Source organism: Chelmon rostratus, chromosome 6 (assembly GCF_017976325.1).
Source record: "Chelmon rostratus isolate fCheRos1 chromosome 6, fCheRos1.pri, whole genome shotgun sequence".
NCBI lineage: Eukaryota > Metazoa > Chordata > Actinopteri > Chaetodontiformes > Chaetodontidae > Chelmon > Chelmon rostratus.
The window spans coordinates 972,478-997,378 of record NC_055663.1 but is presented as its reverse complement, the minus strand read 5'-3'; the positions used below and the strand labels follow the sequence as shown (position 1 = coordinate 997,378).

The window sequence follows — 24,901 nt, the reverse complement described above, 5'->3', positions numbered from 1 at the left end:
TGGCTGGTGTTTCCCCTGATGCTCTGTGGGGTGTTGAGTCATGTGCTAGGAGAATCTTTGGGAGTTCCTCTCTCCTTCACTTTGTGCTGCTCTGAAGGCTTGCTTCAGGCATCTGTGAAACCATTCTACTTTTGCATTTGATCTTGGATTGTACGATGATGAACGTATGTGCATCTGATTCCACGTGTTGAGAAAGTTCCAAATAGCTGCACCACAAACTGCTTGCCATTCTCTGTGAAAACCTCCACATAATATCCAAACCGAGGCAAGCATCTGTTGCATGGCCGCAGTTCTTCTGGAATCGGGTTTGGCCTTTTGTCCTGTTTCCACTATTGTCCCCAGCTGTCTCAGTGACTGATCTTCTTTTATTGAGCTTTTAATGTCATCCAGTGTCTTAGCTTGTAAATCATGCAGAGTTGCTTCAAGTCCTTGGTCCACATATGGTTCGACATGCTAATTTTCTTCAATTTTTGGTAAGAGAAGTTGTGACACTGAGTCTGGTACATCGGACGTTCCCCCCAACGTGTTCTCTTGTGTAGTCATATGGTGGTAGCCTTAATCCTAGTTTTTGAAGTCAGGGTGATGAGTGTTGCCGTCTTTGGGTTGAACATGTATATGAGAGGTTTGTGATCCTTTAGAAGTGTAAACTTGTCTCTCCATAAGTAGGTTCTGATGTGTTTGACTGCCCACACCCTAAAACATATCGCTCTCTCTGTGAATAGTCTTTTGGTGGAAGTCCGTGAGCGACTTGCATAAGCAATAGGTTTATTCTCCATCTGGTTGTTGCTGGAGCAGGACTGGGTTAAGTCCTGCTGGGTTTGCATCACTTCCGATTATAGTGGATGCTCTTGTGGTAGCTTTATCTTACATTAGCTAGCTACATGTTTAAAATCTGCAAGCACGCGTCATCATTTTTGCCCACAAAATCCATGGTCATCAGCTCGAAATGAGAAGGCTGCTTTTGTTAACCTCTGTGTTGAATCAAAGACATAGTATTTCAAAAATCACGGCAAATATTTGGTAAATTGTCCAAATCTGCAATTGTTATCACTTTAAAATCACATATGTGCAGTGAGAATGGAACGCTTGACAAGTGTAGCAACAGTAACTAATGAGGAGCCAAGGCTTAGCGGAGGGCTGTCGCAGTGCTTTCAGCCTCTTACTGGAGCCATTCCATTCATCTGCTCATCTGCCCAGCCACTCACATGCTCCTTGCCAGTCATGCCCACCTGTCCACTCACCTGACCCACATTCCCAGTCAGCCCAGTATTTAAGATGCTCTCACACACTCACTCATATCCAGACTGCTTGTTGGCATCCATGTAAGACTGTCCAGCTTTTACTATTGGACTGAGTTTGAGTCTGAGTTTCCTCAGACTTCAGGCCTGTTTTTGTGTAGCCCATCCGCACATATCACTCAGTGACGCTGCGTTGTTCAAGGAGTCACTGGTTTCATCCCCGTATTGTGTTCAAATCTAATTTATGCTACATCCTAAAGGTAAATCCATAACAGGCAGCATTTTGTCAAAGTTCTGATCAATGCTAACAAAAGTTGACATGTCCCCTGTGATTGATTAGCAGCAAGCTTCACATTTCTTTAAACTGGCTTGAAGATCTATCAACTGTGATGTGTTAGGCTGGATAACAGGCTCATACTAGTCCATTATCATTATTATTATTATTATTATTTTGTTGTTGTTTGTTTCTTGAGAGGCTGGCAGTTGACGGGGCATAGCTGAGGCCCAGCTATGTGCTCATGTGTAGCTGTTTGAGTGCTGACTTTGAGATAGAACCTCCACCTTTTTGCTGCCTACAACAGTATTTTTCTGAGAACTGTTAGGATAACTACCTCCAGATTTGTCTCCTTTTTCGGAACAACCACAAACAACATATCTTGCACAAGAACAACAAATGCCACTCTGTGTTCGCTTAGCTGCTGTTGCCGACTCCAGCAAGTCCCAAAACAACCCACTGCCAGCCAGCCTTCACTTTCTGTCTTTCACTTTGTATTTTTGTTTTCCACACACACATTGAGTGAAAAATACAGTTCTATAAAACATTAATGATAAGCAGCAGGAGCTTTATAAATCAACTGGTTTCTAACTCGCTTCATAAACTACAATGCGGCTACAAGGGCAAGGCTTGCTTGCCTTGCAAGCTGAGTTTCTGTTCCTTTTTACCTCATCTACAATACTGGATAAGTCCCAAGCTGAACTGGAGAAGCTGATGAGGTAATCCTTAAAAGAAGAATTAACTTCTGAAGTGCATACAACAACACATATTATCATGAGCACAATGCTGCTGAGACAGAACTCATTCATTTTAATTAAACTTATGTTTGGTTTAATTCACAGAGATAAATGATGTTTACGTGGCCAGCTGTAATGTGTAATTTTCAGTTGAATATGAATAAACATAATCAATTCTTGTGATTGTAGCTCTGGCTCATTAATAGAGAGCCTGAGCTACTTAAAGATTTCGTGTGGTGTCTGATGTAAAGGGTTAAAGAACCCGTGGCACCGAAGCATCACACTGATGTTGTCTGTTCTGACCATTCTGCTGCCTGTTAACAGGACTGTGAGGGCCTTATTAATTCACTAATTAGGACAACTGATCCATCTACACCACCGCTCTGAATGGCAATCCAGTAAATAAATGATCAGCCGTCTCCCTACAGACTACTGGAGGTGAGTGTATGTACATTGTACATGGGGATACCATTGTGCTTGTCTGTGACTGTCAATCACATATAAGGACACTAAACTGCAGAGTTTCTTTGTTTCCTGTCCACCAATCATAATTCGAGCACACCCTCATTGATAGTAGTATCTGCTCCTTCATGGAAAAACTCTTACATACATACACACAAGAATGCGTTGCTTGCAAACATGCATGCATGCACACATACATACATACTTGCATACAACAGGGGAAAAGGAAAAAATGGGGAAAAAATGAGAAAGTGGGTGAAAATCAATAATGTCAACAGAAATTATTCAGTTGCATTTACCTGGAGTACTATAATAACAGATACCCATAATACTGATAATAACATTACTGATTATAACATATCTATTGTCATTTATTTATTTGTTCTTCTCCTCTTTATTGTTACTGACAACACCTACAGTATCATTAATCATGTTGATGATAGTAATAATAATGTTAATAATCATAATGGTGGTGATTATTATTATTAGGTAGAGAAACCACCGGGACCGTTCTCCCCCCTGTCCCTGGCAGCTGGAGCTCCATGCGGGGCACTCAGACGGTTCTCTCTGGAATGGGCAGCATGGAAAAGGAAGGCTTGGTTAATATTGTCCTCACTATTCTGCACATGAAGGAACTGACTGTCAATCCTTAACAAAATGGCCCTCGTTAGGGTCTCGGAGCAGTTTTAAAAGAGATCAAGACCACCGTGGGCCAGCCCCCTCCTATAGGGGCCTGGGGACAACCCAAAGCTGGACTAATCGTTCGGAATTGTATATACAAACAATAAACAATTAATAAGAACAAAATGAAACAAAAAGCTATGTGGATCCTACCAGTCTGACCCTGCCGACCCAATCTGGAGTACCCTGATGGTGCACCGATCACACACACTTTCTCTGTCTCTCTCTCACACACACACGTATACACTAACATCAAACCAACACAACACACAGCAGTGAAGATAACCCAGTTCTGTTATTCCCTGTGAAATTCAGTTAACTGGCCTGTATGTGCAGTGTTTATCGTTCTTGCTGTCTTCCCTTGTTTTGTCAGTTTTTGACTGTTTGTCCTAACAAACAAACAAACAAACAAACAAACAAAAAAATCATGGTTGCTTATGTTGCACACCTTACCTGCTGGAAGAGGTGATGTTCAGAGTATCAGATAGTAACTGCCAATAGAAGGGGGCACCTTTTCCTGGTCATATTCTACTTGAGGGATGTAGATTCTCTGGGGGAATACATTAGAAATGCAAACTTTGTGTGCTGTAAGTCACTGAACAAAGCTGTGTAATTACAGCAGTGCTAACCGTGTGCATCACGCCGGGGAGGTTTTGCCTTCGGAGCCGACGTGCTTTCACCCTGTGATGCAGAAAGTAATGCTTCCTGGTTCCTTCTGCTAATATTATAATATTAATATTTAAATTTTACAGCATATCATCCATACATTAAAAGTATGATGAAGGAACATAAACTACAGACCACTTATGCTTATTTGCTTAGATAATACAACACTAATTAGAAAACTGTTTAGTCTATTTTTTTTTTAGCACAAATCATTTTCATTTATCTTTCATCAGAGTATAATGTTTAGATATGCTGTAGCAAGTTCAAGTTTAAGAGCTTGATAATATGCAGTGATCGCACTGTAAATAAACAGGACTGAGATGCACTGAGTGGTAAAATAAATAACTTACAAATTCACAGTTGCAGTTTTATGCCAGCATTCCTCTTTGTGTTGCTTTTAGCTGTATATTCTTTTCATGTTCTTCATAGCTCTCCATTATAACAACCTGTTCCTCTTGATGAAGGTTGGCGGCAAATGATCGGCCCCTTTTATGCACAAAAAGAGCCAAGTGACACACTGAACACATTATCTCTGAATGGGGCTTTAGGTCTTGTCAAGCAGGCTCACGTGATGAAAGCCTGGCTATGTGGAACTTGGTTCGTTGTATACCCCCCTCGGTATACTTGAACTTCAGGCAAATGGTGGCGGGGTGAGTGAAGATAGAGCCATGGACAATTTGCATAGTCCTTGACTTGCACATACTAAATGAAGACAAAAAGGCTTGTTTTCATGGAAATAACCTCTGAATATGTCATTTTGATGAACAGAGATGAGTCTTTAGGGATTGAATCAATCCCAGGAGAGGAATTTACATCCAGACAAGACTTTAAGCCAATTAAATGATTTCACAGAACTAAGACATGTTTCATTATGACTTATATTTCTTAACAGCCACGACACAAGGCTGATACTGTTTTCACGTTGTGAGTTTGTCTGTGTGTGTTTGTCATCATGGCAAAGTGGACAGATATTGTTAACACAATGGTGTCACAACTGTGCAAGATGCAGTCATGAAACCTCCCAAGTGATTTATTGATATGAAAATTAAGGGCACGTGTGGAGATGGGTGTAGTCTGACCCACGAGTACTGAGAATTCATGTAGTAATGTTGTAACGCTGTCAACATGTTGTGTGATCCCATTGCCATATGGTCTCAGGTGCTGCCCCTCCTTTTGACCACTGCCAGCAAATGAAATTTCAATGTTTTTTATTCATTGTTTTTAGATGTTTGACATTGTTGTGTTCATAAACAGCTAGGTTCAAGGTAGAATGCCAAAAAAAAACCTTAACACACGACACAAAACATGCTAATAGTATGTCTGAATGTAACTGTGTAAGCATAAATGCAAAACAAACGAACAAGCAAGCAAAACAAAGGATTGTCAACAACATATTGTCCTAAGTGCCAGATGACTGAGCTGCTGACACTGCCTTGACCAATTATATAAACACTTTACCAGGTTAGCACCGTTAACTGAGCATCCTAAGAGGCTTTAACTCGATTGGAAAATATAGTCATTTCATTAAGGTAAGATTAAATATTATCCAATAAAAATTAAAGCCAGCACAGTGTAGGCCTTTATGTGTGTTAATGTGTTTAAGGTGCATAAGTTCTCGTCTACATTAGACAGTCACTGTAAGTGTTCCACTTTAGGGTCAGCATTATGCATTGCTGCAATTACATTTTGATATGTAAGTGCACAAATTCCAGTTTATTCAATACATACTTAGAGTGGCCGAGAGAGAGCTAAATGCAAATGTAAAGGGACAAACACAAGCAAATGAGGAAAATATCTTCTTCCCCCTTTGCCAGCACATACTTCCCAAAACAACTGTACATAAATAATGCACAAGCAAACTGAGGAACATGATTTGCCTCACTTTTAAATATACTGTAAGAGGATTTGGGCATTTTGTGCACATGCAGGGGTCTGAATTGTATTCTATTCGTTCCACCCTCTCTCTGAAAGGGTTTGAACATTTAAAACTCATTTGAGAGTCCATCTTGGTACACAGCACCCCACAATCAAACACTCTACATTCTGAATGAAAAGACCAGAGCAGCAAAGGTTGAAAAGTAGAAATTACTCCAGGAGAGGCTTCTTAATGAGTAGGCTAGAGAAAGATCAATAGCCTCTCCACTTGTGTCTTTCTCCAGCACATTCAGTACCTGTACATGCCCTAAATTGGTGGTGGCCACCGCTTGATTGGTAAGAACACAACTAAAGTGTAAAGCCCTAGGGGCATCTGTCATAGGCTGCGATGTTAATCACACAATACAAAAATATTGGACAAAACAACTGACTGGCTATTCTTAAATTTGTACAACTGTGATCAAAATCAAATCCAAAAGCATTGGAATTTATTATGATAACCATGATCTGGCCATCACGAATATCCATACACATACATGGAAATTGTGCTGGCAAAATATCTTGCTCTGGACCAAATGTAGGGCTGGCTATTACATGTAATCTTATTATAAATGTAGCTGGGTGAAACCTTTACATGTGGAAAGATCTGGCCTGGCCAGTGCTAACATAAAAAAACATCCCACAGTGTGCCACATTACCTGATACAGGCAGTTTATGTTTTACAACCTGTAGTGAATAGGAGGGATTTTTTTTTATTTATTTTTATTTATGAACTGATAACATATGGTATCCATGTTGTAGCAAGGGTATACTTTTCTATTATTTTAATAACAGTACAAGGATTGTTGAATTATTACTGAAAGTACTGTATACCTTTGGATTATGCACTAACTATTTTCTATGACATGCCATGTCTTCTGACCATGTTTTAAGTGTCTATAGCGGTTCCAAACAGCCAGCCTTAAATGCAGGGTGAAAAGCCTGTTGTCATTGAGCTAGATAGAGGTGATGGTCATACACATATGGGGATAAGGGTGCACACTTAAATAATCTTTTCTTGCACTCACTTGTGCACAGAAAAGATGTTGAAAGCTTCAGAGAGAAGTGTAAATCCTGCCTACTGTGCTTTTTCACCTCAGAACACCTGACCACACAAAACTGATGGAGGCAGACACTGATTCAGATGTCAGAAATGTCTGGGCAGTGAAGAGTTCAGCACTTTGGCTGAAGCACACTGGCGCCTTTTAGTCTGCAATTTGCGTCGAAGAAGTTGATTGACTGACCCAACTTCCTGTTGGGAGGCAGGTCAAAAGGGGAAAAGAAAAGAATATGCTACCTACAGACAATGGATACAGCAGCGCTGATTTAGGGTTGCAGTATGTCATAGTTACTCTGTCTTACAGATGATCAGTAAGTATGGCTTCACTCTGTCAAAAAGGCAGGGAGAGGTCAGCATTAGTTTGGCACCCACAACAGGCAAAAGAGTCCACAGGTTCATAATGTAACTGGCAAAAGCCCAAAAAGGCAGGCAGTGTTAAAAAATGTAACAGGGCAGGTAGGAAACAGAGAAAAAGGCTTGACTGTGCAGAAGCCTCTATAGAGAATCTGTCAAAGGTGGAAATGGGCTGGTGTCGACTGGGCTAGTTTGGAATGGGAAGGTGGGTAGGTGGGTGTGGAAATCGGGTGGTTGAACTGGTGGGATTACATTGATTGCTACTGCTGGGCAGATGGATAATGATAGGTGTGCTACTGACCTGGCAGACAAATAGGTCGGAAAAAAAATATGCAAAAGTTAAGAATTGGTTTGTGGTGTAAGTCAACCATTGTCCAGTGAGACAGAGATATCTGTATCAGCAGTACTAGGATTTTGCTCTAAATAGCTATCTCAGACAGTGACTATTTTCATTCCCTCGCATGTACCTAAAGCACCAGTGTGTAAGATTTATGGGGACCTATGAGTAGAAAAACAAAAAAATGTCATAGTATGTGGTACGTTTACTATGTTTTGGTTACCTTAGAATGAGCTCTTCATATGTCAAAGGAAGCAGGTTCTCTTCCACGATGTTGCACCCCCATTCTTCTACAGTGGCCCAGAACAGACAAACCAAACACTGGCTCTAGAGATGGGTTTCGTGGCCACAGTGGCAAGGGGTGCTGGTCCTTTCAGTTACTGCAGGAACTGCATCATGAGCTTGAAAATGAAATTGAACTGTCACAGGAAGATGTTGTAATAATAATAAAAAGAAAATAATGTGCATGCAGCTACAACCTCAGACTTCCCTCCAAACTGCATTTTGTTGAACTGACAGTGAATCAGATTTACATATGCAGCTATCGCTGATCAGTGATGTATATAATGATAGGAACAAGGAGCAATTCCAAGGAGCATTAAAAAGAAGTGGTGTTGTCATTGGCAACACTCATAAAGGACTCACACACTGTGCCGATGATGTGCTCAGTCCAGCTCTGCTTCTTATATCAGCAGATCACAGTTGTTGTTTTCCAGTCTGTTGTCGTAATGGGTGAGCTTGTAGGACCCAACAGCAGAACGGTAGACAGAAATCAGTGCAAGCAGTTTACTAGTACAATATCATGGTTCAGATTGTGTGTTTGATCCTGGTGTGCAATGAGGAATGGCAAATGAAAGAAGATCAGGGAGATGAGGCAGGGAGATTGTGGCAGATAGAGGCTGAAGGCAGGGATAGTTGGCTGACTTACGACAGGAGATGCAGGTGGACGGCTCTGAGGTTTCTAGGGATAGAAGACAAAACACAGATGTGAGGTCAGGAGCACAGAGCATGGAGCAGACTAACAAGAGCAGAACGAGAGCCGAGACAAAGCATCACATGGGATAAGTGACGATCTGGTGAAGACTGGAGTGAAGGACCGGGGTTTGTATAGTGTGAGGGCTGATTGCTCGATGAACCTCAGGTGTGCAGGTGGGCTAGCAGCAGGAGGGGAGCAGGTGAACCATGCCCAGTTCAGCTCAGGTACAGACAGAGACACACTGACAGGGACAGAGAGAACACACAAGAAACCCAAGGAAACAGGCAGGAGGATGCTGCCAGTCCTGGCACTTGCTCTACCTGAATGACAGCTTCACAAAAATATTATGTTTCATATGATTCATGATTCATTAGAACCACATGTCTACATCCATTTGAGTCAGATAATTATATGAGAGTATCCAGTACTGTTTATCAGGGGAGGTGTGATCTAAAGACACAGGAATAATATGAAAAGTGGAGCGACTGACTAATGGTTGCTCTGCCCTTGATACCACCACTGAAGTGCCCTGAAGCAACACCCAACTGCACCGGTGGAGCTGTTCTGGGACGAGCTGTGTAAGACTGTGGATGTATTTTGCAGCTCCCTGGTCTTTTTGTGTGTGTATGTGACTGTGACTTGATAACTAAAGTTCAAACCTCTGAAACCAACAACCCACTGTCTGAAAGGTATATTTTCTTTCTTTCTTTCTCTTTTCTTAAAAAAAAAAAAAAAATTCACAGCTAGAAACTGTGAAAACGAAAAAGATTTCCGGCAGTCCTTGAATGAATAATGTGCTACATATGCTTCCATCAGGAAACATAACTAAGTCGAACCTGAACATAGAGTCATTTCATCAAGATCACTTTATTCTACTTGATGTCTCATGTAAAACGTTTGCACTCAACAGGTCCTGGGGACACATTACAAGTAATGTATGGTATGTGGGTAAAAAAGTTTAATAGACTGTACTTCTTGTACATCTACTTTCTACTTCACTGTATTTGACATTTATACCTTTGTTACAACAGCTCTTCATCAAATGTGAGATTGAGTGTAGGAGGGAGAACTTGCGAGCAGCACCTCTACAGCAGATGTTTCCAGCTGCTCAGAAGAGAAATACAATCTGTGGCCACACTTTTCTACCAAAATGTAAAAAAGACAACAGCTGCATGTTGAAGTGCTTGCTGTGCCTCCTGAAAAATCTCCATTCTTAAAAAACCTCTCTTTCAACCTCCACAAGCACGTTGAAGTCAGTTGAACGTACGAGAATTGCTAACTAATGTTAGCTACATTCTTTTTTCATACATAACATGAACGTTTGATGTTGTGATAATGGCATTAATTCACCTTAAAACTGCATGCTTTAGAAAGCAGCTACCCTAACATAATGTTCAACATTAAAGTTTCTTCCATCATAAGTTTTATGCACAGGTGCTGCTTTATTTTACACTGACCCACACTTCATAAACAAATATTACAATGGAAAGCAACTTGTACTTTGAGTAATTACCCAGGTTTTTTTTTCGACTTAATTTGAGTAGGTTTCTCAATCATGATTTTCACTTTTACTCCATCATTTTTTTATGTTAGTAATTGTACTTTAGTATATAGCTTTTCAGTACTGTACCCACTATTGTCAGAACCTGTAAAGAACAAAAAACTCTGCCTTGAATGACGGCACTGAAACCTCCAGCCAAATGACAACGATTCAGTGAAAGATGACTGAATGGCAGGAGGAGGAGCCAACAGCCAGGAGGAGAGGACCAGAGATCATTAGCACAGGTCTGTATGCAAATATTTCAGACTGTGTAGCATGTGAGGCCCCTGTTGTACTTTCAAACACTTATGGGCACTTGGGAAAAAATGTTGAATATATAGATTCCAGATTAAAATTAAATAGATTTTCAAAAAAGTAAGTAATACAACTTGCCTTTTTTAATGGTTTACGGCATTATAACTGTGTTATTCTGCACAAAAGATATTTTTGAGTTCTCCATACTTCCAGCCATAGCTTAGCTGTTTCCACAGAGGTGCGGGAGTTAGATCTCGCAGTGAAAAATGAGCCCACAGTGAGTATAAATGTGACAGCAGCCGAAAACGCCTAGAAATTGCTTGGGGTTCAGAGGGTTACAACGAAAATAAAACTAAATATCACTTTGAAAACATTCAAGCATCAGCATGCACAAACAAGTATGGAAAAGATGCCTTGACTCTTCTCATTTCTCCAGCTTTTCTCACTCTGACTGCAGCACAATGTTTATTTCGAAGCTTGAAAATGAATAAAAAAAATCATATGATTGGAGTGTTTTGATTGTGGAGGCTGTGATGTTTGTGACCGTGAGCTGTGTGGTAATGAAAAACATGAGAGTAAACCAAGAGTTGTGGCCACGCATGCAAAGCTGCACAAGAGTCAGACTTTATGAATAGATGTCGAATCCAAAGAAACTTGATTTATCTCCCCCTTTCCAAATGCTCTATGGTTATAAACATAGTTTGTTATGGATTATGACAATCGTTTATCGCAATGAGGCCATGCTCAGTGATACGTTGGCTACTTGCCATCTGCTCCAGTTCTCCAGGCCAGCTCAGGATCGATAGCTGTAAATATCTCCAGTACTCTGAGTTAGTTTTATTTTGGAATGTGGTGTGAGAGATATAAAAGATACATTTTCTTAAATGAATACTGCATTCTTAAATAAGAGTGTACAAGTCATACAGGTCCTGTGGTTTCTTGTACACAATACTGGTTCAGCTGTAGCGCTCTGGAGACAGCAATTAACAATCGCCTTCACTGCCTACAGCAGGCAGCTGATTAATTGATTCCAGCCTGGTGTGCTCCTCCTTGGTTGGAAGTAAAACCTGCAGCCACACGGCTCTTTATGTAGTAATAGTTTGGACATGCCTGGTCTAGAGTGTATGGAGCCATGTGAATCTGTACTCCGGTTTACCAATCCAATCTATCTAGATTTAAGGCTAGATTCAGTGCTATATTGTGTTTTGCACTGGATGTTTCACAGCTGTTGTATTTATTGTGCTTTTCATTCCAGAACCCAAATTTCCATTTGAGGCTAGCGGGGAAGCAGCAACGTTAGCTTTTAGCCAAACTTTGTGTCTCTGTAGGATTATGCAACTGCTTGTTGACGTCATGAGGCGTTGAACAGGGTGAAGACAATTTTGAGTTGCCAATTACTCTGTTTGTGACCTGATATTGGAAACCCAAACCAGGTCACTAGATGCCATGTGTATTTCGTGCACACTTACATGCATGACCACTCACACTAGTGTGTTGTGCAGTAGTGTAGTGTCATGCAAAACACACAACGATGTAAACAAGTAAATAAGCTGTTAAAGGGCAGCAGTAGCACTTACAGTTAACTAATCCTAGACTGCACCTCTGATGTTCTATGGCCAACTTTATGTCTGAACAGATTGGCTTATTCAAATCTCAGATGGCTAGAGTGCTAAAAAAAACTGCACCAGATCTAAACATAACATAGAATGAAACATAGACTACCACAGTCTCCAGTAATGTCTAAATGATGTGAGTGAAGCCTTGGCTTTAGTTTATGTCAGTGGAGTAGCAGCCACTCATCACTCTGTTCCAGTAGTTAGCAAGGAGGAAAAAGCGCGAGGCAGAATAACATTGCAGCACGGGTCCACTACCTTCAGTGCATTCTTGTCAATCAATCAATCAATCAAACTTTATTTCGATAGCGCCTTCCAACATCCAAAAAGGAGCACAAGGCGCATAACAGACAAGAATAAAATCAGCAAATTAATAAATAAAAGAATAAAAAGAATAATAAAAAACACAGTCAAAAGGAGGCTAAGCATTAAACGCCAAGCTGTACAAGTGCGTTTTAAGACACAAAAACGGCAAAAGAGCGGTGTCCATACTTTTTATATCTCGCTGTGGGGACAACCAAGGAGATGTGGTTAGATGAGCGGAGAGTCCTGGCAGGTTGATAAATTGCCAACAGCTTTTTAATGTAGGCAGGGGCCTGTCCATTTATGGCCATGAACACTAACAGCAGGACCTTGTACTGGACTCTGAAACGCACCGGGAGCCAGTGGAGCACTTGGAGGACTGGGGTGATGTGTGCATGCTTTGAGGAGTTGGAGATGAGACGTGCTGCTGCGTTTTGAACCTTTTGAATTTATGGAGGAGTGAGTGATTTCGTCCAGCGTAAAGGGCATTACAGTAATCAATCCTTGAGCTGATGAAAGCTGGGACCGCCTTTTCCAAATCTGCCCGGGACAGGAATGGTTTCACCCTACTCAGGAGCCTTGTTGGAAGAAGCTCACCCTCACAACTGAGCTGATCTGCTTCTCAAAGTTAAGTCCCTCGTCAAAAATGACACCTACATTCCTCACAGCAGGAGCAAATTGAGGTGTAGACAAACCAAAATCAGGAGAACTGCGGGCTGGGTCGGGGCTGAACAGAATGTACTCAGTCTTCCCCTCATTCAAATGGAGGAAGTTCTGGGACAGCCACTTTTTGACAGAGTGGAGACAGTTCTTGAGAGGGTCTAGCGCAGAGTGATCATTGAGGATGACTGTAGGATAGATTTGGAGATCATCAGCGTAGAAATGATATTGGATGTTGTGACTGGAGGTGAGTTGACCAAGTGGCAGCATGTACAGTGAAAACAGAATTGGACCAAGAATGGAGCCTCGAGGCACTCCATACTTGTTGTGGGAGTGCAATGGCAGTTCAACATCCTATCAATCTAACAATGTTGCTTCTTAAAATTAGGCGAGTTACAAAACATATTATCCTCCAGTTACACAACACTTTACCTTTGAACACCAAATGTAATCTAAATTACTGGCAAAACAGGAAAGGTAAATACTGTCCCTTTTCACCTAATACAAGGGATGCAAGCAGGGCTTCGCTTGTTCCTGGGTGAAGATATTCAGAAACTCAGTTTGAGGCAGACTTGTCAGCCAGACTGTGTGTCGCGTTGTCTCCTTTGTTTACACTACATACTTGGAGGCAATTTTGTGCAATGGCGGCTGTGGCCAGAATAGGTCTGGTGCTAACCTTGCTAACAGGATGTTTTGCATGTTTCTACATAAATGAACAGTCACTCGTCCACTTTTATTTAGCAACAGACGAGTCAGAATGCACTATGGAGGTGACTGCTACGTAATCCAACACTCCCATAACACTGACTAAGCATCGCATTTATAAATCCTACAATGAAGGCATTACCCTGCTCTGCCACTAATTGGCTGCAAAGGCCATATGTACCAGCCAATCAGAGGCAGAGTAGGGCGGGTCATTCCTTTGCTGTAGTGGGATTTGAAATTAGAGGTCAGACCTCAAGTTGCAGGCAGTCGACCCGTTATACCTTTTTTCAGGCTTCTGAAGCCAACAAGAGTTACATTGCTGCTTGTTGGTTTGACAAAAGTCATGTTTTTGTGTTTTCATATGGATGAGGACGTTTCTGTGGACAACATATTTTATTTGAGAACAAAGTTTTAAAAAATACCTGTGTAAGTGAGTCAAATGTCTCTCTGTTTTTATCATACTTCTTTTAGGTCAGGTTTTAGTTGACTAAAAAATCTCAGTCCATGAAAACAAGTCGTGTTTACTGCCTGTCTCTCTCTCTCTGAATATGTAAATTGATTGTAATTTAAAAAGGTAAAAACCTATATTTGGTCTCCACTTTTTTATCAACAAAAATAGAGATTTGTTTAATATTGAACCTACATTGTAGTCTTGTCTTTATTCTTCAACAATATTACTTGTTGATATAGTCACAGTTGCTGTCATTGCTGTCTTGTCATTGTCTCTATTATGTCAGTGGGTTTCGACTCTAGATAGCCACGCAAGGAACAAACACACAAACAACTATTGCCAGTGCAAGTCATTTGTTTACTGATTCTCTCATTCACCGTGTACAAGTTTATGTGCTTGGCACTGCCAAAGGGCAAAGCGCCCACCTGTGGGTTGGCATGTGTAAATGCATCACATCCCATACATCACATCTGCACACATGTTCACAGGTAAGGCTTCCAGGTGTTTAATGTGAAAACTGTCCACAGCACTCTTTTCTCTCTTTGGGTGAAGGAAGACGTGAAAGCCCATCAGCATTGCCATGACGAGCTGCCTCTCTGTACTGTATGGTGTAGTTATGGGCTGATATAAGAGAGCCCACCGCTGCATTCTAGCAGCAGCCATGGAAGGTGTTGCTTTGCACGGGCTCAGAATTGTGGTCAATGGGCGATGGTCTTTAAGGAGTGTAAACTGTCTGCCATACAGATAGTGGTGGAATTTACGAACTCCAAATATGATGCCAAGAGCCTCATGCTTAATTTGGGCATAGTTTCTTTCGGCCTTATTCAGAGTCCTAGATGCAAAAGCTATAGGCCTCTCCTGTCCATTCGGGAGGATGTGTGAGATGACGCTACCAACGCCGTAAGGTGATGCGTCACACGCCAGCCGAATGGGAAGTTGTGGGTCATAATGGGTTAACACACTTTGAGAGAGTAGCTGCTCTTTTGCCTCTTTAAAAGATGCTGCACATTCAGATGTCCATTGCCATTGCTTTCCCTTGCACGGCAGAGCATTCAATGGGCTGAGGATAGATGACAGGTTGGGAATAAATCTGCTGTAATAATTGATTAGCCCCAAGAAAGAACGTAACTGACTCACGTCTGTTGGTGCCGGAGCCTCCACGATTGCTCTGACCTTCTCAGGTGCCTTGTGTAGACCCTGGGCATCCATGATGTGACCCAGATTCCAGTGAATCCTTGAAAAATTTGCATTTTTCCTTCTGCACTCGTAAGCTGAATTCTTCCAAGCGTCCAAGGACAGCATCCAGGTTCTTCAGATGCTGCGCACAATCCTGTCCACTGACCAATATGTCGTCCAGATAGCAGTGGACGTTCGGCAGACCCTGGAGGACTTGGTCCATGGCACGTTGGAATATGGCTGGTGCTGAGGTAACTCCAAATGGCAACCTGTTGTAGATGAACAGACCCTTGGATGTGGTTATTGTGAGGCATTTCCTGGAATTTTCCTCGATCACCATCTGCAAGTAGGCGTGAGACAAGTCCAGTTTACTGAACTGCTGCCCTCCTGAAAGTGAAGCGAATAAATCTTTAATGCGTGGAATGGGGTATTTCTCCACGCACAGGGCAGGATTAATTGTGACTTTAAAATCCCCACATATCCTTACATCTCCATTCTTTTTCACAACAGGCACAATGGGTGTTGCCCATTCACTGAATTTGACAGGGGATATGATTCCCTGCTCACACAGTCGTTCAATTTCAGCCTCCACTTTTGGTCTGAGCGCATAGGGAACAATTCTCGCGTGGCAGAAACGTGGGACATGATCCGACTTCAGTGCTATGGCTACTTCCACGTCTTTCAGGGTGCCTAACTCCTTCTTAAAGACCTCTGCATGTCTTTGTAGCACGCCCTCTAGCGTCTCTTCATGGACTGTCTTTATCTCTCGCCAGTCAATTCGAATTTTTCATAGCCACTCACGACCAAAGAGTGGGGGTGAACTTCCCTGCACGACATACAGTGGTAACTTGGCCCTCTGCTTGTTCATCTTCACGATGACAGTGATAACTCCCTCTGCTGGAATCACTTCGCCAGTGTATGTTTTCAGCATTATCTGGGTTGGGCGCAAGGGTAACTCACTAAAGTGGGCCTCATACATTTCTTTTGAGATAAGGGACACAGCAGCCTAATTCCATTCCATTCCATTTTGCCTTCAATTTTCGGGTTTACACATATGTGTGACAAATTGCCTTGCTGAGACACCATATGCAGGCTTAACTCAGTGTCTGTGGTGCTACCATCACTACTAGTGTCTTTTACATCCAATTGGTGCACTGTTTTTCTTTTTAAACTTGTATTTCACTGGTTTGTCATTACTTACAGTCTCTTTGTTCCTGCACATTTTCGAGATGTGTCCTCTCTTCCCACATCTGTGCATTTTTGCTCCTTGTAAAAACAATCACTTTCGTGGTGGTTTGTCCTCCCACAACGCGAACATTTCACGCGCTGCTTCTCGTTCAGTGAGAGGGCATTCACTTTTAGCGCATGACTCAGCTGATGTGTCTCGCGGGCGACTGTCTCCATTGACACAGCAAGTTCCACTGCTTTGGCGAAAGTCAGCTTGTCCTCCGTCAGCAATCTTTTCTGGATGGCTTCTATGTTCAGTCCACAAACGAGCCTGTCCCTCAATGCGTCCTGCAAGTGGGTGCCAAACTCGCAGTGTTCGGAAAGCTTTTTAATCACTGCTATGTATTGCGTCACAGATTCTCCCTCTTGTTGGTTTCGTTTATGAAAGCGAAATCGTTCCGCAATCACAATTGGTTTCGGAGAAAAGTGTTTTTTCAAAACTTCAGTAAGCTGGGCATATGTCTTAGCCCCTGGTTTATCTGGAGCCACAAGGCTACGTAAAAGTCCATATGTTGACGCACCAATTACGCTCAAGAAAACGGCAAGCTTCTTTTCGTCAGCAATTCCATTTGCCGTAACAAAATGTTCAAACCTTTCAATGTAGGTTGTTTACTGCTCCAACGACTCGTCGAACGGGTTAATGTGTCCAATAAATCCAGCCATGGCGTGTGGTTAGCCAGCGTTAGCACTCCTTTTGCTTGGCGAGCTGAACTTGACCAAACAAACGTTCCTCTTCCTCCTCCACTCGCAGTCAATACCGCGGCGAAACTTTGGCAATCTAAAGTTATCCTCGTCGCCAATATTATGTCAGTGGGTTTCGACTCTAGATAGCCACGCGAAGAACAAACACACAAACAACTAATGCCAGTGCAAGTCATTTGTTTACTGATTCTCTCATTCACTGTGTACAAGTTTATGTGCTTGGAACTGCCAAAGGGCACAGCGCCAACCTGTGGGTTGGCATGTGTAAATGCATCACATCCCATACATCACAGTCTCATCCTGCAGACTGGCAGGAAAAGTGATATTGGTTTGGAAATGGGTAACCCTTTTGCCTGCATGTTGTGGTGGGGGTTAAATTTTTTTGGTTTGTGACCTCCCCTCCTTGAACCGCCACCTTATTGTGGTGGAGGGGTTTGAGTACTCAGATGATCCTAGGAGCTATGTTGTCTGGGGCTTATTGCCCCTGGTAGGGTCTCCCAAGGCAAACAGGTCCTAGGTGATGGGTCAGACGAAGAGCGGTTCCACAGCCCCTATGAAAATAAATAAAATAAGGACCATTACGTCGCCCGGATCGGCGCTACCGGGGCCCCACTCTGGGGCCAGGCCCGAAGTAGCGACGTCATCAACCGCAGGAGGGATCAGAAGGGGCCGATGCGGTGGGATTTGGGTAGCAGTCGTGGGCGGGGGCCCCGACGGCCCAATCCCTGGACTCAGAATCTGGCAATGGGGACATGGAATGAGCGGTACCAGCTAGAGATAGTCGGGCTCACCTCCACGCACAGTCTGGGTTCTGGAACCCAACTCCTTGAGAGAGGCTGGACTCTCTTCTACTCTGGAGTTGCCCATGGTGAGAGGCGGCGGGCTGGTGTGGACTTGCTTATAGCTCCCCACCTTAGCCGCCATGTGTTGGAGTTTTCCCCGGTGAACGAGAGGGTTGCTGCCCTACGACTTCGGGTTGGGGACAGGTGCCTCACCGTTGTTTCGGCCTATGGGCCAAACAACAGTGTAGAGTACCCACCCTTCTTGGAGTCTGTGGGAGGGGTGCTGGAAAGTGCTCCGACTGGGGACTCTGTCGTTCTACTGGGGGACTTCAATGCTCACGTGGGCAGCGACAGTGTAACCTGGAGGGGAGTGATTGGGAGGAACGGCCTCCCCGATCTGAACCCGAGTGGTGTTCTGTTATTGGACTTCTGTGCTAGTCACAGTTTGTCCATAACAAACACGATGTTCAAGCATAAGAGTGTCCATCAGTGCACCAGGACACTCTAGGCCGAAGGTCAATGATCGACTTTGTGGTCGTGTCATCTGACCTTCTGCTGTATGTCTTGGACAGTCAGGTGAAGAGAGGGGCTGAGCTGCCAACTGATCACCACCTGGTGTTGAGTTGGATCCGCTGGCAAAGGAGAAAGCTGGACAGACTTGGCAGGCCCAAACGGGTAGTGAGGGTCTGTTGGGAACGTCTGGCGGAACCCTCTGTCAGAGGGGTTTTCAACTTGCACCTCTGGGAGAGCTTTGACCAAATCCAGTGGGAGGTTGGAGACATTGAGTCCGAACGGACCATGTTCTCCACCTCCATTGCTGACGCAGCTGTTTGGAGCTGTGGCCGTAAGGTCTCTGGTGCCTGTCGTGGCGGCAATCCCCGAACCCAGTGGTGGACACCGGAAGTAAGGGATGCCGTCAAGCTGAAGAAGGAGACCTATCGAGCGTGGTTGGTTCGTGGGACTCCTGAGGCAGCTGACGGGTACCGGCAGGCCAAGCGTGCTGCTGCACGGGCAGTTGTTGAAGCAAAAACTCAGGTATGGGAAAAGTTCGGGCAGGCCATGGAGGCCACAAAGATATTCTGGCAAACTGTCCGGCACCTCAGAAGGGGGAAGCAGTACCCTGCCAACACTGTTTACAGTGGAAGTGGGGAGCTGTTGACCTTGACTGGGGATATTGTCGGGCGGTGGAAAGAGTACTTTGAGGATCTCCTCAAAGAGGAAGCAGGGGCTGGGGACCCAGAGGTTGGCTCATCCATCACTCAGGCTGAGGTCACCAAGGTAGTTTGGAAGCTCCTCGGTGGCAATGAATGAGATCTGCCCTGAGTACCTCAAGTCTCTGGATGTTGTCGGGCTGTCTTGGTTGACACGCCTTTGCAACATTGCGTGGCAATTGGGGACAGTGCCCCTGGACTGGCAGACCGGGGTGGTGGTTCCTCTATTCAAAAAGGGGGACCGGAGGGTGTGCTCCAACTACAGGGGGATCACACTTCTCAGCCTCCCTGGTAAAGTCTATTCCAGGGTACTGGAGAGGAGAATTCGGCCGATAGTTGAACCTCGGATTCAGGAGGAACAATGCGGTTTTCATCCTGGCCGTGGAACACTGGACCAGCTCTACACCCTCCACAGGGTGCTCGAGGGTTCATGGGAGTTTGCCCAACCAGTCCACATGTGTTTTGTGGACTTGGAGAAGGCATTCGACCGTGTCCCTCGTGGCATTCTGTGGGAGGTGCTTCGGGAGTATGGAGTCCGGGGCCCTTTGCTACGGGCCGTCCGGTCTCTATATGACCGGAGCAGGAGCTTGGTTCGCATTGCCAGCAGTAAGTCAGACTTGTTCCCAGTGCATGTTGGACTCCGGCAGGGCTGCCCTTTGTCACCGGTTCTGTTCATTATTTTTATGGACAGAATTTCTAGGCGCAGCCAAGGGCCGGAGGGAGTCTGGTTTGGGGGCCACTGGATCTCATCACTGCTTTTTGCGGATGATGTTGTCCTGTTGGCTTCTGCGAACCAGGACCTCCAGCATGTGTTGGGGCGGTTTGCAGTCGAGTGTGAAGCGGCTGGGATGAGAATCAGCACCTCCAAGTCCGAGGCCATGGTTCTCGACCGGAAAAGGGTGCCTTGTCCCCTCTGGGTTGGAAGAGAGCTCCTGCCTCAAGTGGAGGAGTTCAAGTATCTTTGGGTCTTGTTTACGAGTGAGGGAAGGTTGGAGCGTGAGATTGACAGGCGGATCGGTGCGGCGGCAGCAGTAATGCCGTCGTGGTGAAGAAGGAGCTGAGCCGAAAGGCAAAACTCTCGATTTACCGGTCAATCTACGTTCCTACTCTCACCTATGGTCATGAACTTTGGGTCATGACCAAAAGAACAAGATCTCGGATACAAGCGGTTGAAATGAGTTTCCTCCGCAGGGTGGCGGGGCGCTCCCTTAGAGATAGGGTGAGGAGCTCTGTCACTCGGGAGGAGCTCAGAGTAGAGCCGCTGCTCCTCCACGTCGAGAGGAGCCAGCTGAGGTGGCTCGGGCATGCCCCACCGGGAAGAGGCCCCGGGGAAGACCCAGGACACGCTGGAGGGACTATGTCACTCGGCTGGCCTGGGAATGCCTTGGGGTCCCCCCAGAAGAGCTGGATCAAGTGTCTGGGGAGAGGGAAGTCTGGGCTTCCCTGCTTAGACTGCTGCCCCCGCGACCCGGCCCCGGATAAGCGGAAGAGAATGGATGGATGGTTTGTGACCTGTTGGCTTTCTGGTTTGCTCACAACCTGGCCAGAACTTGGTCAGAGTTCTGGCTGGGCATTGTCAAGACATCAGGGGATAGAGATAAGCATTTGATAAAAATGACCAAATTTTAGAGATTAACTTGAGCTGGAAGAAACATGACTGTAGAACACTTTTAACTTGATCATCAAAATGGATCTTAGCACCAAATATTACCATTAGACCTGCACAATTGTGCTTGAGAGATCACCGAGATTAACACCCAAAAAGCTGATGGAATTTTGGTGCACCAAACAGAATGACTTCAGACTTATCATCATTAAATTTAAGAAAAGTGTGTCACATCCAGGATTTGATATCAGTGACAGGTTGTGGGATTAGCTAAATTGCTAGGATCTGTGGATTTAACAGCATGTATAACTGTGTGTCATCTGCATAAAAGTGATAAAACACATCATGATTTTGAATAACAATAGTCTGCTCATTTGCTGTGTGGCATCTGGGTACCAACACATTTAAATGTGTCATTTACATGAACAAACGTCAGATCATATACTTGATCCAATCAAATTCCAGAACAATGCACATTAATAGTATAGCATATAGTTTGCCCCTTAAATTCCTCAGTAAACCTTGTATGGCATCTAGTTACCACCAGTTTTTTAACCAGATTAGGGGCATTGTCAAAAGGTGTGGTTGAGGATTTGGGTCATTTCATATATACCCGTTTATGTCTAGTTCTAACCTTGTTTTTAAATTCACATGTCTTGATTCACACTGCTTTGAACGATTATAAAAAAGCTATGCAATGGATCTAGGAGAACCTTGGCTTTCTATGTGAAGTCAGTCATTTAGACTAATCTTAATTTTCACCATAAATTTCGGTTTTGTCTTAAAAGTGTCAGTGGAGGAGGAACTATTCAAGGCTATTCAAAAGCTTTGTCTTCATATCATTGAGACAGGAGGGATTTACATTTAGCAATTTTCCTTAGTTGGAAATGGCCACCTTTCACAACAGAGTTGATCTGTTAATCAAATTTCAGTGCCGAGTCAAAATGACACCAAGATTCCTGGCATGGGCATGAAGATTTGGGTCAATGGCCCCAAGTGGCTCACTTTACTCCCTGTTGAATTTGGGAGGCCAAAAACAATCGCTTCTGTCTTGGAATAGTTCAACCGGAGACATTTTTTTGTAATCAAGCATTTCACATCCTGGAGGCAGTTATGTATGGGTTATGTATGAGATGGAGGTGGAATCCATCGGATGGAATGGATTCAATTTAGTGTAACAGCTTAACTTAACTAGCTTGCAGAAGACAAAGCCAAAAGGCACAATACACAGAGCAAATAAAGGGGCCATAAAGTGGAACCCTGAGGTATTCCACAAGTGATATGGGCAATAGAGGAGGAGAAAACTGACAATCTTAACAGACAAAAAGTTAGAAGGATTAATAAAATACAATCAACTATTTCAAAAGTTGCACTCAGCTGCAATTAAAATTGCACATTTACCACAGTATAAAAAACACAGTAGGTTGTTTGAGACTTTGAGACGGGCAGAATCTGTGCTGTGGTGAGGCCTGAAGCTATTCCATTTGCAAGACTGTTATTTATAATAAGGGAACTTGTGGGACCTACCGTGTCCAACACTTCCTTTAAAAAGTATGTCGGAACAATATTCAGGGGGCAGGTGGTGGGCTGTCAGAAATGGAGACACAGACTGTGTAGCATCCCCGGTTGAATGATGGTCTTACTCTCCAACTGATGGTTTACAACAACTTTATTTATAACTGTTGCTCCAAACTTGTTCTGAACACACCGTAAGAGCTAGGAAGTAAATAAACACAACAGAAAAATACTTTACCATTCTGATTTTAAAATAATAATAAAATATAAATGTCTTACTTCTGTCCCTTTGAGCCTTACAATCTTCTAATAATATTTAACCACAATTCAAATGCATTTTACTTTAAAGCTGAAATCTGAAAAATGAATTAACCGTGCTATTTCAGTAAAATCATGAAATGACCCCTTTTTACCCGTTCTTCACAATTACTGACAATCTCCAATAGAGTACTATGATGTAAGTGTGGCAGTGTGGAGAGCGTGCGCCCTCCCCCACCTGTTTCTTGGAGTGCACCTGTGTGCGCACCTGGCTCTCGCGCTGATTGCGGGGCAGGACCGAGGGGATTTAAACCCAGGTCTGAAGTGGCTCAGATCCTCTTTTGCCTCTCCTGTGCGTGGATCCTTGCTGCTTTTTCGTGCGAGTTGTGCCTGTGGCGGCGTTTGGTGTGTCCAGCTGCGCTGGATTTACTCCGCGTAAATAGCACTCCGCTCTCCGTGGGTGAGTTTTGTTTTGCTTTTACGCACCATCCTTGCGATTACTTGGCACTTAACGCCACTTTGTTTTAGTGCACTGGTGGCGTGTGTGGACACCTGGTCAGCTGTAGCAAATTACAGCTGCGGTTGGGAACCTCGCGCTGCTCTGTGGGTGAGTGTGTACGCGTTGCCTCCTTTCATGGTTTTGTGCGGCGCGTATTTGGCACTTATGTATGCGCTCCCTTCTTACAGTGTCTCCGCTGTGCGTAAAGGCCGCCGTTTGCGTGGTCTTGTGGCATTTGATGTTCGGGTAAGTGGCATGTCTCTCTCTTTGACCCATTGGGCTGTACCCAGCCAGTCTAATGCTCTCTCTTTGTGTAGTGTGGTGGTTTCTTGTGCGTGGTAACACGCACGTTTATTCGGAGGCTGAGAGTACGCCTCCGTGGGGGTCTGGAGACCGGTGCTTCTTCTGCTTGCAGGGTTAAGCTGCATCTCCTGAAAGCGCCGGCTACGGCTGGCACAACTCCTCCCACCGCCGCTGTTCTGGATTGCGGTGTTCTGGATTGCACTGGCAAGTGTTGGGTTGGTCCATTCTGGATGTCCCTCCTCCCAGTTCAGTCGTGGGTTCTGGATTTCTGGTAAAACTGTTTCTTTATTTGACTGGTACTGCACAAAAAGAACTTTTGGTCCTTTTGTGTTAGAAGTGGACAGGGTTTATGTACATATTGTAAATTTTAACTGTAAATAACTGGTTTGTTAATGTGAATTTTGTGTTTATATTCTTTGCATGTTGTGTGTATTTTTGGTTTGAGATTTCTTTTTGTTGTTGTTGTTGTTTGCATCATTTATCATATTCATGTTATATTGGTCATTTATTGAAGCTTAATTTTAAAAGAATTGTATTAAATAAAATCTGTACTTTAATGTTTAAAAGTACTGTCTCTGCCCCGTACTTGAAGGTGGTAAAACGAACCTGTGTCTGCCTTGTGCAGTGTCCTAGGCCTACCCTAGGTGGCGTTGTCGACAACAGTAATACAAATTCTCCTGCTGTCCCCTCCTTCATGCCACATAAGCACGCATATAGCAATGACAACAGATCTCAATGTAACATGGCTAATATAGCAATTTAGCTAGCCTACACATACGAGCCTACTCAATATAAACTGTGAACAACTTCTCAGACTAGGCATTATAATGTGACTCAAAGCTGCACACATATGACACAAACACAGACAAACCTTGTGCCCTTTTCAACCAGGTGCTAAGTAAACATAAGCGTTACGTTTTCCCTCATTTGGAAGAAGCACTTGTACGTTTACCGTCATATACGTCTTTTGTACTTCCTACCGCATTCCGCCTTCAAAATAAAAGCACCAATTTTAGAACTTAACCAAATAAGACAAATCAACAAAGATCACAAGAAAACAATAAACTGAACAAATGTCACCATTTAGGTCATTTACAGACTGGAAGTCAGTAAGGATGGCAGAGCAGGCAAATTTGGATTTGTACCACCTGTTTTCAACATAAATAATATATCATAATCGCGGCGGAGGGGTGCATACTTTTAACAGCTGGCTATACTCACCAGACGCCAACCGAGTTTCAGGCAGGAACCCGAAAATCTAGGAGGATTTAGGAGATACTCAAATAGAAAAAAGGTTTATTTGAGACCTCACATTTAGAAGTATACAGCTATAGAGCTGGTAATGGGACAGCAGTGCATTTTATTTAAAGATGAACCCTTTTCAGAATGCAGCGTG

The 24,901-nt window shown here is 43.7% G+C and overlaps 1 long non-coding RNA gene across 2 annotated transcripts; it reads left to right on the top strand.

Annotated features, from left to right (window-relative positions):
* Positions 1 to 23,132: 23,132 nt before the first annotated feature.
* On the top strand, positions 23,133 to 23,547 carry LOC121608525. 2 transcript variants are annotated; one of them, XR_006006920.1, is made up of 4 exons: positions 23,133 to 23,163; positions 23,232 to 23,310; positions 23,391 to 23,448; positions 23,520 to 23,547. It is a non-coding gene; the product is annotated as an uncharacterized LOC121608525 (long non-coding RNA). The 2 variants fall into 2 exon arrangements; XR_006006919.1 differs by lacking the exon at positions 23,520 to 23,547 and having other exon boundaries at positions 23,391 to 23,510.
* The last annotated feature ends 1,354 nt before the right edge of the window (positions 23,548 to 24,901 follow it).